Below are 15,785 nucleotides of genomic sequence, written 5' to 3' on the forward strand. Positions count from 1 at the left end.
TTCTTCTGTTATGCTGGCGCTAATACTGCAGAAGTATCAAACATATGCTTTAATTTTATATTCAATCTTCCTACTGAGGGAAAGATGTTTTTTGAGAGCTGCGCTCTTGACAGGAAATTGCCTTCCTCTGCCTACTCCAACAGCCAGACCTTCACCACAATAACAGTTTGTGCCCCGCAGGAGCAGCATGACCTTGTTTGATTCAATTTAAGGGGGAAAAACTGCTTAATTGAAACTGAAGCCACCTCTGCAGTGAAGGAATCCAACAATATTCAGCATCTGGCAGCATCATGGGTGCCCATTGTGTCAGAAGATGCACTTCACAAACTCATTAAGTCAGAATTATGGAAGAAACAAACACAATAACTGCTCTAAGGGATCTTTTGCTTTGGGACACTCAAAAAAACAAATTTAAGGGAAAGTAGTTGTCAAAAGATTTTAAAAAAAGATATTCAAGACTAAAGTTTTCATTTGTGCATATTATTATGTAATTAAACGTCTGTTTTGCTCCCTAAATTGTGCAGAAATGCATGAGTTTCTCAAGAACTCGGGGATCAGTTGTGTTCCACTTTACCCTCACAGAGATGAATGGCTCTTGTTTAGTGACAGAAAAAAAATCTTTTCTTTATGAAGCACTCACACACACTTCTTACGCGCCCATGAAAACCCAGCTGCACCCACTCCACCCTAACCCTTGGGACGGTTGCCTTGGTTACAGCAACCATGCCGACATAATTTGGGTGAAGGAGGGTGGAGTAGAAGGGGAGTAGAGGTTACTTCCTCACCCTCCACTCACAAACACGCAAACAGACACATGATTGATTTGGAGAAAACCAACCATCAAGACAGACGCAGCAGGAAGAACGCAACACAAAAACAACACATCAAAGCTCTTTAGCCGAGGGGGGGTCTCTATACATGCACATATTTCAGAAGATATTTCATCTGTATTTAAAGGCTGTTAACACACATGCACGACAACAAAGATCCTTCAGATGTTGACTAAATGCTGCTGGGAAGCCCAGCTAAAACTTCTAAATGAGTGCTTTCAGAAGTTGTGATAAAATAAGTGAGTGCAAGCTTCAGCATTTAGTGATTAGGGACTATTCAATCAGAACCAGAAAACTTTATTTATCCCAGGGGGAAATTGCATTTACAGCAGAGCTCCTATGACCAAAAGATAGGATTTAGACTGGAAAAGTCCGTTGGTCCGCTTAACTTGGTCCGGATTAAGTCCTGAATCTTGCAGTTGGACTGTATTCAGACGGCCGTCTACAGTACATTTTCCTTACGCCACACTCTAGTCATTAGTACGCTGAAAATACTGCCCCCCCTACTGACTGCGTGCAAATACCACCCACACGATACATAAGCGCCTGTAGGATGCAAACTACACTCTGATTATCTCATTTCTAAAAGTCAGGCTGCACTGCAAGGACAGTACTTATCAACTGAACAGCACTTATTTTGCAGGATTTGGTGGGTTAGAAAAAAAGGAAATTACGCACGACACACCTGTATCTCACCTACCTCGGCCCTACTTACCCTTACATGTTTGCTAAAGGGGCCCTTCAATCTTACCTGTAGAAAGGTGCATGAAGATTTTTAGTTCTACTGGCTCACCGAGCGCAGACCGTCTGCGTGCCCTGTACGGGTTTACCCTTATTCTAAGCCCGTTTTCACCCATAAAGTCAGTTAAGACTACAGCTTTGTTCTGTATCAGACAGGAGGAGGATACATCAGAAAATGTTTTGTTTTTATTTTTAATCAATGCATTTTATTATTTCTGTAATGACTTGATTTTTTTTCTTGTACTGTCTACACAAATCATTGAAGAAAAAAGGTTCAGCGCATTGTCTAGCGGGTCTAGATGACCCAACTCCCAATGTTAAAGTGCCCAGGATAGCACAAGGGTTAAAGAAGAAAGACTGCCTTACGTTTTTTTGTCTTTTAATCACATCCTTCTCAAACTGCTTGTTTTCCTTTATTTTGTTAAGTGGTTATATTATGGCCCTCTTCATACCAACTTTAAAGAATTATGATACTTGAAGTTGAGATCTAGTATTGCTCTAACGAGCAAAGCTGCAGGCCTTAGCCGATTGTCACCAGAAGAGTACTTCATCCTTGTGATAAACTGCAGACATGTTGCTCATGCATCAATGCAACCGTGAAGTGGTCCTCTTACAGGAAGCAAAGCACCGTCTGGCATTATCAAACCCTGTCATCGCCTTCATGAGATTTTTGAGATATGTGAGAACAGATAAAATTAGCGAGAAGGTTAACAGGCAGAAAAACAATTTTCTTGTGCGGGTCAGTGAAAGCAGCCCGATATGTTCACACATGCCCGAGCCGCTTTTATCAACATTGAGCTGGCAGGCGGGTCAAAGAGGGCCTTGACCTCTGATTGGAACCAATTGGCCTCTGACTTCTGTCACTAGGAATCAAAGACGGACAAAGTTACGAAGTAAAGGAGCGGACACACTAGGACATAATCCTATGGCTCCACGCATGCACACATGCAAAGAATATCTGTGCATGAATGGCTCCTTTATCTCAAATTTTTCTGTTTAGGTGTTCTGTTTACATAATGCTCTTTTATGCGCGAGAATGAGTGAGTGTTCTTGTCAGTGGGCTGATATTTTTATCCGCAGTGAACATCAGATTAAAGGCAGCAGGTCATGGGAGCTCTGCTGGACCTCGGCGTGATTAGAGCAAATGTGTGGCGTGTGATGCGGCTGAGAACATTCCTGTATTGTGCAACATTGACTCACACACACACGCATGCACATGCACGCACAGACTTCTTACATCTGTGTGCTGATGGAGCCGTGAACAAAGACAAATGCACACGAGTCAGAAGGAATCCATGGAACGAGGCAGGAAAGTATTCATCGGTGGAGATTCAATTTTGGACACTCAAGCTGATAAATCAGTTGTTAAATCCATCTTTATAGGGCAGTTAATCCAAATGAAGTACTGGCAGTAAATTTGTTAAACACTTACGTTTCCTTTTTACTTTTACTGATAAAAATAAAAGCAGAGCTTCTGAGCAAGTTTGAACTCACAGATTTCACTTTTTCAATGTAGTTTTTTTTTCAGCTTAATGCGTTACTGGCTTCCAAATAAAGGCCCAAAAATTCCACCGCAGCTTTTCATTATGTCTCTTTTTGATATCTGCAGCAGATCTTTAGACAAAAGTTTTAGTGTAAAAATATTCAGAAAAGCACAAAGAATGTGCAGGAATTGTTTCTGATCAGCTGGCAGGCGTTTACTCAGCTGCTCCATGTGCTTCTCACTGACTGCCAGAACCAGGGCGCACTTCTTTTTTGTATTTAAAAGAAAGTGCTCTGGAAAATTTTAGGGTTTCCTCCCTTTTCCGCTGCTCCACCTTTCCATCAAGTTTAAAAATAATAATGATGTCATACCTCCGACTGGATTCTCACCTGCAATGAGCGCTCAGACTGTTTTAAGTTTTAAGAAACCATAAAATTTTGATTCCAGCAGGCGCCGTTTTGCACAATGAAGTGCGTTCAGCCGGGCTGAACCGGTCTCTAATGCTGTACAAGCGTCCTCATTAGAGTAAATGGAAGTGTCACAGCACTTTGTACTTTTGAACATGTTGTGCTCTGGTGGTGTGGTGCATCATTCTTGTCATTTGTGCAGAAATGAAGTAACCAAAATAACAAAAGAGGCTGAAAACAAGAAAAGTAGCAAAAGAAGGGAGGAATCCGATAGGAAGAAGTCCAATTGAAGGCAGTGAACATCAGTTAAGCTTTTCCACATTAGCAACACCAGACCGTATCAGTACGGTGGCCCTGAAGTTCAAATCACATCAACAAATTGCTCCACACAAACAATAAAACCCGTTGATTGGCGGAAGGTAATTACTACAAAAGAAAGCGCCAAACCAGCTCCAATGTATTCCTCGCCATCTTCTCTCATACAACAATAAAGGACTTGTATATAGAGCTGCCGGATGACCTCCACTGTTGTTGATAGCTTCGCTTTTGCTCTAGTTGCAAAGCCACGCAAATCAGTCTACACCCTGCATGGGCCGTGATGGTCCAACTTTGGGTGTGCCTGAATTGCTTGGACCATTCTAAACCATACTGGACCGTACCTAACCGTACTGCAAAGTGGAAACGAGGCTTAAGAAACCAGAAAAGGTAAGACATCCCTGATTGGACGATGACGTTTGAGTTTTGAAGAAGGATGTCTTAGCTGAACTTTGGTAAAAAACTGATTGAACAGTCGTTGAACTTTTGCAGTAGCTGATGTGGTCAGAAGCGTGAAAAAATATCCTCTGTCAGAGAACATTGTCATGCTAAATAACTTCCTGTTGAAAAGGGGAACAAACGCCATCATCCAATCACTGATGTCCATTGACGTCCTATAACATCTACTTTATATTTATCTTTCTTATGATCTTTCATTTGTTTTGCACTGAGTGATTTGCACATCAGGGCCACCATACATTAGGGCTGAAATGAAATGTAAACTGAAGGGCTGGTAAGATGGCTGATGATGGATTGTTTTACACTGTGTGAACTGAATTGAGGGGAAAAAAGGAGGATGCTTTTATGACTATAAGTTTCTTTGTAAGCCTTGCAAAAGCTTTTGGAAACATTGATTTCCACATATAATTTGCTGCACAAATATACAAGCTATATAATATAGCTATATATATAGCTATACAAGTATTCTCCTTCAAAAGTGTGAAGCATTGTCCATCTAAAAGCTTCAGGAACCTCCACACGTGTGTTCACTCTTGTTCTGTCTCTGCAAAAGCATCTGCCTTTGTCCGTCTGTTTGTCTGCTCAAAGAGCCCCAGGGAGCTTCAGCTGTCTGGTGCAGCGTCCCCAAAGGGACAACTGTGTTGGCTGCACCACCAGAGGCGGGGGCTATGTTTGAGGGGGGCAGCATGAGGAAACCAGGGCACATTTCCTGTGGAAATGGGGTTATCACTTCACCAATTACTGTTACAATTACAGTGGGAAGCCCGCAGAAGCCTGGGAAAGAAGCCCATAGGCTCACAGATGGGCACTGGTAGGGAGAGATGCTTTTGCACGCACACACACATTTGCCGTAACAGCACCTTCAAAACTCACAGACTGTGTTTTTAATGCTAAACCACGTGTTGTGCTGCTGCTTTTTTGATTAAAGTGTCTGACAGTGTTGTAGTGAATGTCTCTGATGTCACCTCCTGCTGCGACCGAGCAACAGAGTCGTCTTCACACCGGGGCTCAAGTTTCTCCAGATGAAGGATTATCCGTCTGCTGCATCCTCAAAGCATACCTTTTAGACTCCACTCTGCAAAGCCCTACATCTTACCAAAAATACATGTCCTATTTCCAGTCAAGTTAACTTGTTCCACTTGACGTGAGATGCATTGACGCAACAGGAACATTTCACTGAGGTAGCATCACTTGTTCTTAGTAAAATGTTGGACATTTTTACTTGCTATGAGCAAACTAAAAACAGAAGACGATATTGGCAGATTCTGCTGGCTGAAGTATTACTACTACAGAACACGAAATAGAGAAGACCTTCAAGAAAAGGGACTCCAAAGACTATTCTGAGTATAATTTCTTTGTATAATTATACTATTGTTCAGCAATTTTGTGTATGGTCGAAGCAGAATTTGATCAGCTGAGACAGCTGAGAAGGGGGTCCTGAGAGAAAACAGACTGCATGCACAGAGAAGAAGTGTTATGGATTCACTACGCAAAAGTGTTCTATTTAAATGCACTACAAGTATCCTTAGACTATACTAAAAGTTAGGCAGTTTACTTGAACTTTACTTTTATATACTATACAAATATTGTAAACTTAAAATGTTCCAATTTTGTCTAAAGAAGTATTCTGTTAGTATACGTCCTACACTACTCGTACATGGTCTGTAGTATACTTGCTATACTTATACTTAAAGTCTGATTCTGATCATCTTTTGATCTATTCTAAAAGTGTTGCCGGTGGTCTTTTATGCCCTTTTAGCCCAATTCCAAAAATCTGTTTCGTTTTCTAGAACATACTTTCTGCAGAGCAGCAGTAGTTCATTAGGAATTCACCTTTGAATTGCGGGCAGGACCGTTGGCGTTGAGCGACCCTGCCTATACTTCCCATCATCCCTTTGTTTACATTCTCTCCCACTAGCTTACAGCCCCTAACGACCCCAACCTAGCTTTGGTGCAACAAAAATGGCGAGCAACATTAATGCTATTCAGCCATAAGTTTTGAGCCAAAAGCCAACTCGGATGAGGAAAAGGAAGACGTATGTGGATCTATTTGTCTACGAGTGGTTGCAGCTGGATTAGTTCCTGTGGCCCCGTGATGAATGGATGGATGGATGGATGGATGGATGGATGGATGGATGGATGGATGGATGGATGGATGGAAATGTTTTTCACACACGGCTCAAAAAGGCATTCCGATTCTAATATCTGCTCTCCGAGTGTGGCATTTGCATTCATTTTTCAGAAGGAAAAGTTTGTTTTTGGCAATGTGAATACTTTTCCTGCCTGTCAAACTGATGATTTTTTGTGGTCAGTTTTGAAGCTGCTCACGTGTGGAGTGCCCCCCCCATACTTATAAACCATCTAGTTTCTGTTCTGCTAGGACTCACACGTGCGCACACAAACATACCACAGCAGAATTATAGCTAAACACACAGACACAGCACGTCTGGACTGTGTCACCTACAGACCAGAGCACATGCACAGCCCGACCTTCAACCTTTAGACAAATGAATATTCATCATAATCAGACAGTTGGGTTTGGGTCACCATGTTGAGGAACACACACAATTAAGCCCATTCAAAGTTTAATCTGAATAATATTTGTTTTTTTTTTCAAAAAGAAGGCTGAACTTTTACATTCACACAGTAACATGTACTTTAAATATGAGGTCGTGGTGACTTGCTTTGCTGGCAGATAAATTCTTTCAGTAGGCAGCCGTGGCAGGTTTTTTCCACTCATTTGATCTTTCATTTTTCAGAGAAAACGGAAGGTAAAAATGTCACAGGGACAGCATTTATGGTTGAAGACCCGCTGGGATGAAAACAGTTATTTTGGTGCTTTTAACATGTTCTTGGTACTTTTTCCTGACAACTGAGGACGAAAATTAAGCACAAATTTGCCTTTCTGAGTATTTCTTTATTCAAATCGTTGTGAATCATGAGCAGACAAAAAATGCGGTTGGAAAATGAGCTTATTTGTTTTCTAGAAAATAAGCTGGGAGGGCCACAAGCTCCCTGCTCCGCTCCAGTCTGATGCATCCACTTGTAGACAATTAGATGCATGTACATGTAAGCTGGCATCTGGCTCAAACCTGTATGTCATTTTTTATTCCACCAATAATGTTAGGTTGGAGGTGTCCAGGGCTGTGAGCCAGTGGGAGAGCACGTAAACAGAGAGCTCTCAGCAACAGAGAAGGGGAGGGGATGAGGGTTACTGCGTGCCAACAGTCCTATCCACGACTCGGAAGGAAATTTCTAAAGAACTCCAAAGAACTAAAAACGGCATGAGAACGCTTTTACAATAGGTGAAAAGATGATTGGAGAGGGTCTTCAAAGTCCAACTCCAAACATATTGTTGTGTTTTATGTTCCCAGTCGTCTTTTAATTAGGATTTTGCCGTATTTAGGCAGAATCAAAAACCTGTTTCATTTTCATTTTCATGGATCGGAGCAAGGAGACTTTGTCCCACCCATTGACCTGCTACGCCACAAAAGAGTCCTTTTTTTGTCTCCTCTTGACTCACCACATTTTGAATGAAGAAATGCAGTTTTAAAACCCAATTATCTTCAGTTAAAAACCTTTTTATTGGAGTGGGTCTTTCACTAACTTACTCACAGATGTTTCCTGATTGATCCAACAATACACTAAGTACTCTTTGCCTTTGTAACCAATAAAATAGTAGAAAAAGTTTTTGGTATACTATTAAGAAAATAAGGTCATTTTTTCAATACAAACATAAAAGTGACCTTATGCTAAATAACTTTAAAAATAGTCATTAAATTCAAAGTATTTGGGTGACAACATAGATTTAAGGATTAGCTTCACAGAATGTGGCATCAAAACTCATTTATAGATTCTTTTAAATTTGAGATTATTTTAATAGAAATTGTCAATCGTGAGGCTGAAGATCAGCTTGTTTCAGGCACTTCAAACACCTTTTGCTGAGAAAAAAAAAACGTACAAGCTTGTAATAATTTCCTTTCCTGCATCTGCATTGTGGAGTTTTCTCATTTCTGGAGAATAAAAAAAAAATGTTTTTAAATATCACTTAAATTTTCTCTTAGTTTAATCTCCTCGGTCTGCAGTAAAGGCCTGGTTTATGACTTTGAGGTCGACTCTCGCCAGGAAACAATCACGGTTCCCTGGACTGGGGACTCTGAAGTCGTTGCACTGTTTCCTCTTTAAGCTCTGACTGCAGCAAAAGAGAAATAAGTCAACTTTCTGCAAGGTCTAACAAATGTCCACACCCAAGTGAAAGACTGCTGCAGTCTTTTATTTCCCTTTGGCTCCTACTTCTTGGCTCCGCTTCAAAGCTGCATGCACACACAGTGCTACTTAGGAAGACAAGTAATAAAAGTATTCCAGTATTTTATAAACACAGGCATGAGAGAAGCAGTTCTTCTGTGGAAGTTAGGGATAATCATCATGTCTTCTGTGATTTACAATCAACTTTGAGGATCAATTTTATGAAGAATCTCCATTTTAGAGTCCAGATGATAAAGCCGCCTATCAGTTACTCTACATCCTCTGGATTTTTAAACAGGAAAAGGAAGTCCAACTTTCAACCTTTTGTGGCAAAACTCCATCACTTAAATAACAGACAGAATCAGATTATTGTGGTTTCTTCTTCTGTAATCACCCACAGGAACATCAGCTCGCTAACATCAAAGCAAACAAATCAGATATTTTTGCTCTGGTAGTGGAAGAAATCTGAAACAAGACATCATCTGCACCTACAATGGAAATCTTTTTGGAAAATAGGTTTCTTTGTTTTAAGACTGAAATTTGGACCAGCGTGGGGCAATTTCCACCCAACCCCTGAGTATCTGCTCCACCAGCACACCCTCAGACATCCTGCATCTGCAGTTCACCTCAGTCTACAGCTAATGAGGTAAAGCTTTGGTCAGAGTAAGTCCAGGACTGGTGATACCATCTGCTCCTGGTTTCCCGCTGGCCAACAGGTTAAGTGTACCTTTGTGGATTTAACTCCCTAACGCCTCTCAAGTGAAAGGAATGCTGTGAGAAATATACATCTGCGCTTTGCTGAAATGAGGGCCCGTAAACGACACATTGGGGTTAGTAAAATGCTGCGCATTCATGAAATAATCATCAATTTACACTCTTGTTTCTGCTCACTTAAGAAGGGTGGAAACATTCCTCACCCTTTACTATGGCCTTCTTACTTCAGAGGACAGTGGCATAAATTTAAATTCCCTGTTGGCTTTTGGAGCAAACTTGTTTTTTTTTTCTTCAAAATTTGTTTATTACAATATTCTAAAAACAAATCTGGAGTTAGCAAGACCCATGAAGGAGCAGAAAGCCCCACAGCTGCAGATCACTGATGGGAGGTCAGAGTCAAGCAAATTAATACTTAGGGGAAATGGAAGAAGCTTGTGGGTTTTTCCTTAATACCAGGCTTGAGGCTAGACATTTCTCAGGAGTAAAGTTTTTGCATGTCCACTGTTGTCAGCATTTGTTGTTGCCAAAGCGTGGTTGCAATTAGACTCCTGAGAAAACCCTCAAGTTTCAAACTCTTCATTCATGGTTTTTAATGGCTTGGTAACTACCTCAGTTTGTTTTCAAAGACACTAAACATGGTCCTTAAGTATTTCAGGGGAAAAAAATAATGAAATGGCAATATGGCTTAATGGCTTTAAAAGGCATTGTGATGATGGTGATCCTTTGCATTTTGCCAAATTTGTCTGCAAACGACTCCCCCCACTTAAAGACGTCCTCTGGAGAAAAAGGCAGATTTAGTTGAAATCTTTCTGAAATGTGAACTGAGCAATCAGTTGCCGTTTGAGTTGAAGAGTAACAAGTTTTGGAGGTTTTACGACTGGGGACCGGCTGAATTAAAATTAATGACAGAGAGTATCGTGATCCTGTGCCAGATAAATGTCTGAGTGAAACCTCGGCTACACATCCAGCCCAGAGCCTCGAAAGCACTGGCCTACATAGAAACAGATCAGAAAGAATAACTGAATAGAGAAGTATGGATTTATTTTTAATTTGGCTCTGAAGGTTTTTGTGGATTATTTTAGAAATTAAGCAGTAAAGAGAGAGAAGGGAGGCTGAAGAGAGCAGGGAAACATGACACGTGTCAGGAGAAAATGTGATTAAAATTAAGGTATAAAATAATTGATGAGTGTGCAGTGTCGACACAGATGGTGACTGGGGATGGTTTTCAATCAATCAAATCAATGTTTGCATAGAAATGTTGTATCGACTCTTGAAACCCTCAAACAGTTTTCTTTTAAGCAATATCTTGTGTATTTGTGGGCAAAAAAAAGCAGTTTCTCAGTGTTTTATGTAATAATTCATTTAATTGTTAAAGTTTCCACCTCTGTCCCTTTGATCACTGGGTGTGTGAAAAGCGTTTCAAACCCACGTAAAATGACTTTAAGAATAAACATAATGAGAATCTAATCAAATCTTTCTGAATCTGAAATTGAGCAGTGACCTTGTAGATGAAATCAAATACATTCAAATATTTAAAGACCAACTCCAATGAAAAACATGTTTTTGGTGTTTTTAACATAATCTTGTGGCACTTTTCTGATAATGGGGGACATAAAGAAAAATAAGCTTAAAATTGTATTTCAGTCAGACAACTCTTGCAGTAAAGAAAATTTGTTTCCATAATTCTTTTAGTTTGGCATAAGGCTCCGTTCAGATACATAAACAAAGATCTCCACAGAAAACTTTGGGTATGAAACTCCCCTTAACGTAGCTCACAGGTGGAAACCGGGGAGGAGGGTGGGGTGGCGAAAGCAGAGCTCTGAGAGAAATGGAAGAAAAGGGATTGGACCGCACACCTGGAACTTAAGTAGGCTGCTGAACAGGTGAGTTGATTAGACTGAACCGCCTGCAGGGAGGAGTGACCAGGTAAACGCACTGCTCGAATTGCCTACCTGAAATACTCCCATGGTCGTTCATTTCTGAGTATTTCTTTATTGGGAACAGATGAAAATAAGCCATTTGAAAAGGAGCTTATTTGTGATGTATAAAATACGCTGGGCGGGCCACACGCCCCCTAAATTGCTCCATTCTGATTCATCCACTTGAAGATGACTATTGTGTAGGTCTCCGTCTTCCTCCTCCAAGCTGATATGTAGCTCAAAACCGTCCAGCTGGATAGCTCCAATACTAACCCCCATTTTTGTTGCACTCCATGTAAATTTGGTGTGTAGTGGGACAACATGTAAACAAAGAGCTCTCAGCAAAGGGGAGGGAAAGTGGAGCAGGGTTGCTCCACACCAACGATCCCATCCACAACTCAATAGGTGAATTTCTAATGAATTACTGCCACTCTGCAGAAACTAAGTCTTAGAAAACGACTCAGTTTTTTAAAAAGTTTTTTCGTTAAAAACGCCATGATAATAAAAAGACCACTGGGAATGCGTTAAACATGGCTCAAAAAATTATTAGGGTGGCTTTTTGACAGTGATACCCAGCCTATAATTGACAGTTATTGAAGTTTATACATTGTTACACATTCCATACTGAAAAATCGAGTAAAAATATCTGCACAATATATCATAATACATGGACATTTTTATTTAATTAAATTTTCCTTTTAAGAAATGTAAACATAAAACCAGAGAGGAAAAGTATGAGTTTTAGGGCGAGTTTACAAACAAAAAACTTTTTTTTTAAATTGCGACTTTAAAGTCGTAAATTTACGCGAAAAAATTCATAACTGTGAAATTAGTAGAATGAAATTGTATATTTATGACTTTAATAGTCATACAAAAACAACTTTATGACTTTTTTTCTCTTAAATCTATGCGTTGTAAATTTGCGACTTTAAAACATGTAAATTTATGAGAAAAGAGTCGTTTACAACTACAAATCTCATAATTTTACTTTTTTTCCCCTTTTTTTCCCGTGGCCCTAAAACTCGGCCATAGAAAAGCAAGCAGATATGTAAAAAAAAAAAAACTATTATAACTAATACAACATATGTGAACCAATCAATTTCCATGCAACAGCAGCTATGTCTCACATTTACACTATAATTTGTCCGTTTGTCCAGCAGGACGCAGTGGGGTAACTTTACCATCTCACAGTCATCTTATAAGTCAGCCTTCTCCAGTGACTGATTAACACGAAATGTCTGGCAAACTCATTCACAAAGTGGATGCTTCATGAATTAGACATGACTCTGCCCCTGTGTGGGTTAACAGTCAAAATGACTTACTAAAACAGGCACAGAGTTTTGGCATTTCACCAAGCTGATGATTATATCATAATGGATTTCAAAGATAGCGCTGATGGACTTTACCCTGCACATGTATGCATTTCTAGCCTTGTGTGTCCATTTAACTGAAGCTTTACATTTGTGTGTCTCATTCTGCGTGTGGTAGAAAGATGCTATCATATCCAGCTGCCATCTATCATCAAGAAAATCACAATTCCATTTAGCGAATGGGTGGGAAAATGGATTCATTACTCTAAGGAGTGTGTTCGTGTTTTTTATCCAAGAAGTTAGGGATTCACTGGTAATACTTAGCCATAAGGAGGTGCTTCACTGTAAGAGGGTAAAACGGCTCAATATTTTATATTTTCCTTCTCCCTTTCTGTTTATTTATATAGCATAAACCTGTAATGTTATGAGGTTAAACAAAGACCTTGGTCAGAAAAATCTTCCAATTCTTTCACATTCCAGGGTTTTGGACATTTAACCTGTGCAATCAGCTTTAGAATTAGGTCAAACTTCCCACACATCCTTCTGAACAACAAATAAACAGAAATTTGTCTACAACGCACATCCTGTATCTGACATTGTAAATTCATATTTCATTTGTCATATACTCATAGTATAATATGCAGGAAATGTTTTGCATGACTGTCCTACAGGCTAAGAGCAGTAATTATGAAGAATAATGAAAGTGACTGAGTATGAAAGACATTTCAATAAATATACAACAATAATTAATTCAAGGTCACAAAAGTGTTACAATTAGCATTCATGTTTTATAACGGTGTAGTACAGGGGTTTCTTTGCTTTAATTTGTTTCAAACTAACACAATAAAAATAAACATATAAACAGATGTATAACAATGAATGATAAAAGTTTCAAAAAAGGCTTTGGATGAAAATACTAGGTTTTATTTTGAAGTCAGGGCTAACAAAGGTGACAAAATGTAGCACATAAACAGCTTGCTGTGCTAATAATTCAGAGGTAAAATTCACTGCTAAGTGCTTTATTAAGTCAATTTTTTCATTAAATAGTTTCAATATTTTTGTTCTGTCTGCTGTTGTCATCTTTGCCCTCTGGATTTTCCACCTTCCTTTTTTGTTTTTGTTTTTATCTTTTTGATTTCTGAACTGCCCATTGAGACGACTATTGTTGTGAATTTTATATAAATAAAATTGAATTGAAATTGAATTCAGGCTTTCATAATAAATGCTTCAGTAATGGATAAGGCCCTGGCCTCCTATTAGCCAGGAATTGTGGGTTTGAATCCCCAATGGGGTGAGAGTGTTCGCTTGTGTGTACAAATGTGAAGCAGGAGCCTGTCTATACATATCAGTGTATTCCAACTGAACAAAAAGTCTTATAGTACACTGATTTAATGAAATATAGACGTTTGCATTTAAGGCTCATAGTGTCTATATGACATATCAGCAAATTATTTGCAAATGTCAAAAAATAGCTGGAAAATGTTGAGTTGCATTGCTGAACGAAACCACAAACCCAGACTTTTATAGATTGCACAATACAAATGCAAACACATATTGAGAAGTTCACACTCGAGGAGTAAATGTCATAAAGTAAAAATAAAATAAACCCTGATGCAAGAAAACAGGAAGAAGTTCTGTCTCATTCACTTTCATCAGTTTGCTGTCTTGCTAGGCTGCGGATATTGTCCATAAAAGAAACCAAAAACTTAAACGAACCCTTCCAAAAAAGGACAATTCAAGTGCCTGCAAGATTTTGCTCTTTTTTGTATTTCTAGATGACTATTGTGATTTGTTTGTTTGTGTGTTGGTTGACTCTCTGCCATTGACCTTTTGTGACCTCAGTAGCTGCAGTCTTAAATGTAATATAATAGAGGGGGATTTCTGTGCTTTCTATGTTTTGCTTTTGATTAAGACCCAGAGGGCAACACCCATGAACACGACAAACTCCATGTTTCCACTGAATAATTCAACATTTTTATTTAATACAATTATAGAAGCACAGGCTCTGATTTGGCCCAGAGAGCCGTCTGTATTTGCACCATCTGGTTTCAGTTGCAGTCAAGTCGCGGTTATTGACGATGCCAGCATCTCTGCTTTGCTTCAGTGTCGTTCTCTGGCATCAATTTTCAATGCACGAGCATGAACTAACATATTAGGAGAGCCATGAAATTGGACTCTTTAGAACGCACACCGATGATCTTTTGAGCCATTTTAACTGTCTCCAGTGGTCTTTTAATTATGACTACGCCGTTTTTAGCCAAACAATCTCTGGGACATACTTTCTGCAGAGCGGCAGTAATTCATTAGAAATTTGCTTCCGAGTTGTGGGTGGGACTGTTGGCAAAGAGTAAACCCGTCCCCACTTCCCGTCACCCGACTGTTTACACGCTCTCCCACTAGCTTACAGCCCCTCATACCCCAAACCTAGCATTACCTCTGCAAAAAGAAAAATAGCGAGCAATATTGGAGGCATCCAGCCGTATACAGTTTTGAGCCAGATGCCAGCTCAGACACGGAAAATGAAGACTTATATGGATCTCGTTGTTTTCAAGTGAATGCATTAGAATTGAGCAACGCAGGAAGCTTGTGGCCCCCCCAAGCGTATTTCGACATCACAAATACAAATTTTTCAAATGGCATTTTTTCATCTGCTCCTGTTTCATGGCAATTTGAATAAAGAATATTTGAAAATGCTATCGTTTTTTTTTCTGACCTCAATCATAAAACATCAAAAACATTTCCATTGGAGTGGGTCTTTAAGCAGAACTAAAGGGCATTCAGTTGGTGAGTTTCATTCACATTTGTCAACTTAAAAACCTTTCCCCAAGTAAGCAAAGTCATTTTTTTACCGTGTTTGGTTTTGAGGACCTTTCATTAATGCTTCTTAACGTCTGTCCTTGTTGTCACATGTTGCCAGTGCTTTACATTACTGTTTCTGCCCCGCTGTTCACGTCCTTCCAGGGCTCGACATAGCCATTTGTCCGCTGGCCCAGTCCTGTTTTTCGAGCAGTGCGGACCACAAGACTTTACTTTTCACTTGTCCGCTCGGGCCACTAAAATATCTAACGGTTTATATATTCTTCACCTTTTTCAATAAAGTAAATTTTGCGAAAACGTGTAGATTTACCTCGTCTTCATAATTTAGTTTTTCTGCTAGTCCTGTGTTCAGACTTCAAGGGTTTCTATGGGAAACCTTTGATCACTTCTCCTTCTCTCCCGCCTGCGCGCGCTCGGCTTTCACTGCCGAGCACCACGCGGCACGCGCTCACTACTTTTTTTTTTCAAACTTTATTGAATGTAACAATTCAATACAAAACAATGTTAAACAGCAACAACGAAGGCACAAGCCAGTGGGTTATTAT

The 15,785-nt window shown here is 39.7% G+C and overlaps 1 protein-coding gene across 4 annotated transcripts in view; it reads right to left on the reverse strand.

Moving 5' to 3' along the window:
- Window positions 1-15,785, reverse strand: part of sema3h (sema domain, immunoglobulin domain (Ig), short basic domain, secreted, (semaphorin) 3H) — a 76,935-nt gene that overhangs the window by 52,843 nt on the left and 8,307 nt on the right. The window lies entirely within an intron of this gene.

The sequence above is a fragment of the Oryzias latipes genome, chromosome 7 (genome assembly GCF_053564925.1).
Source record: "Oryzias latipes strain Hd-rR chromosome 7, Olatipes_Hd-rR_3.1".
Lineage (NCBI taxonomy): Eukaryota > Metazoa > Chordata > Actinopteri > Beloniformes > Adrianichthyidae > Oryzias > Oryzias latipes.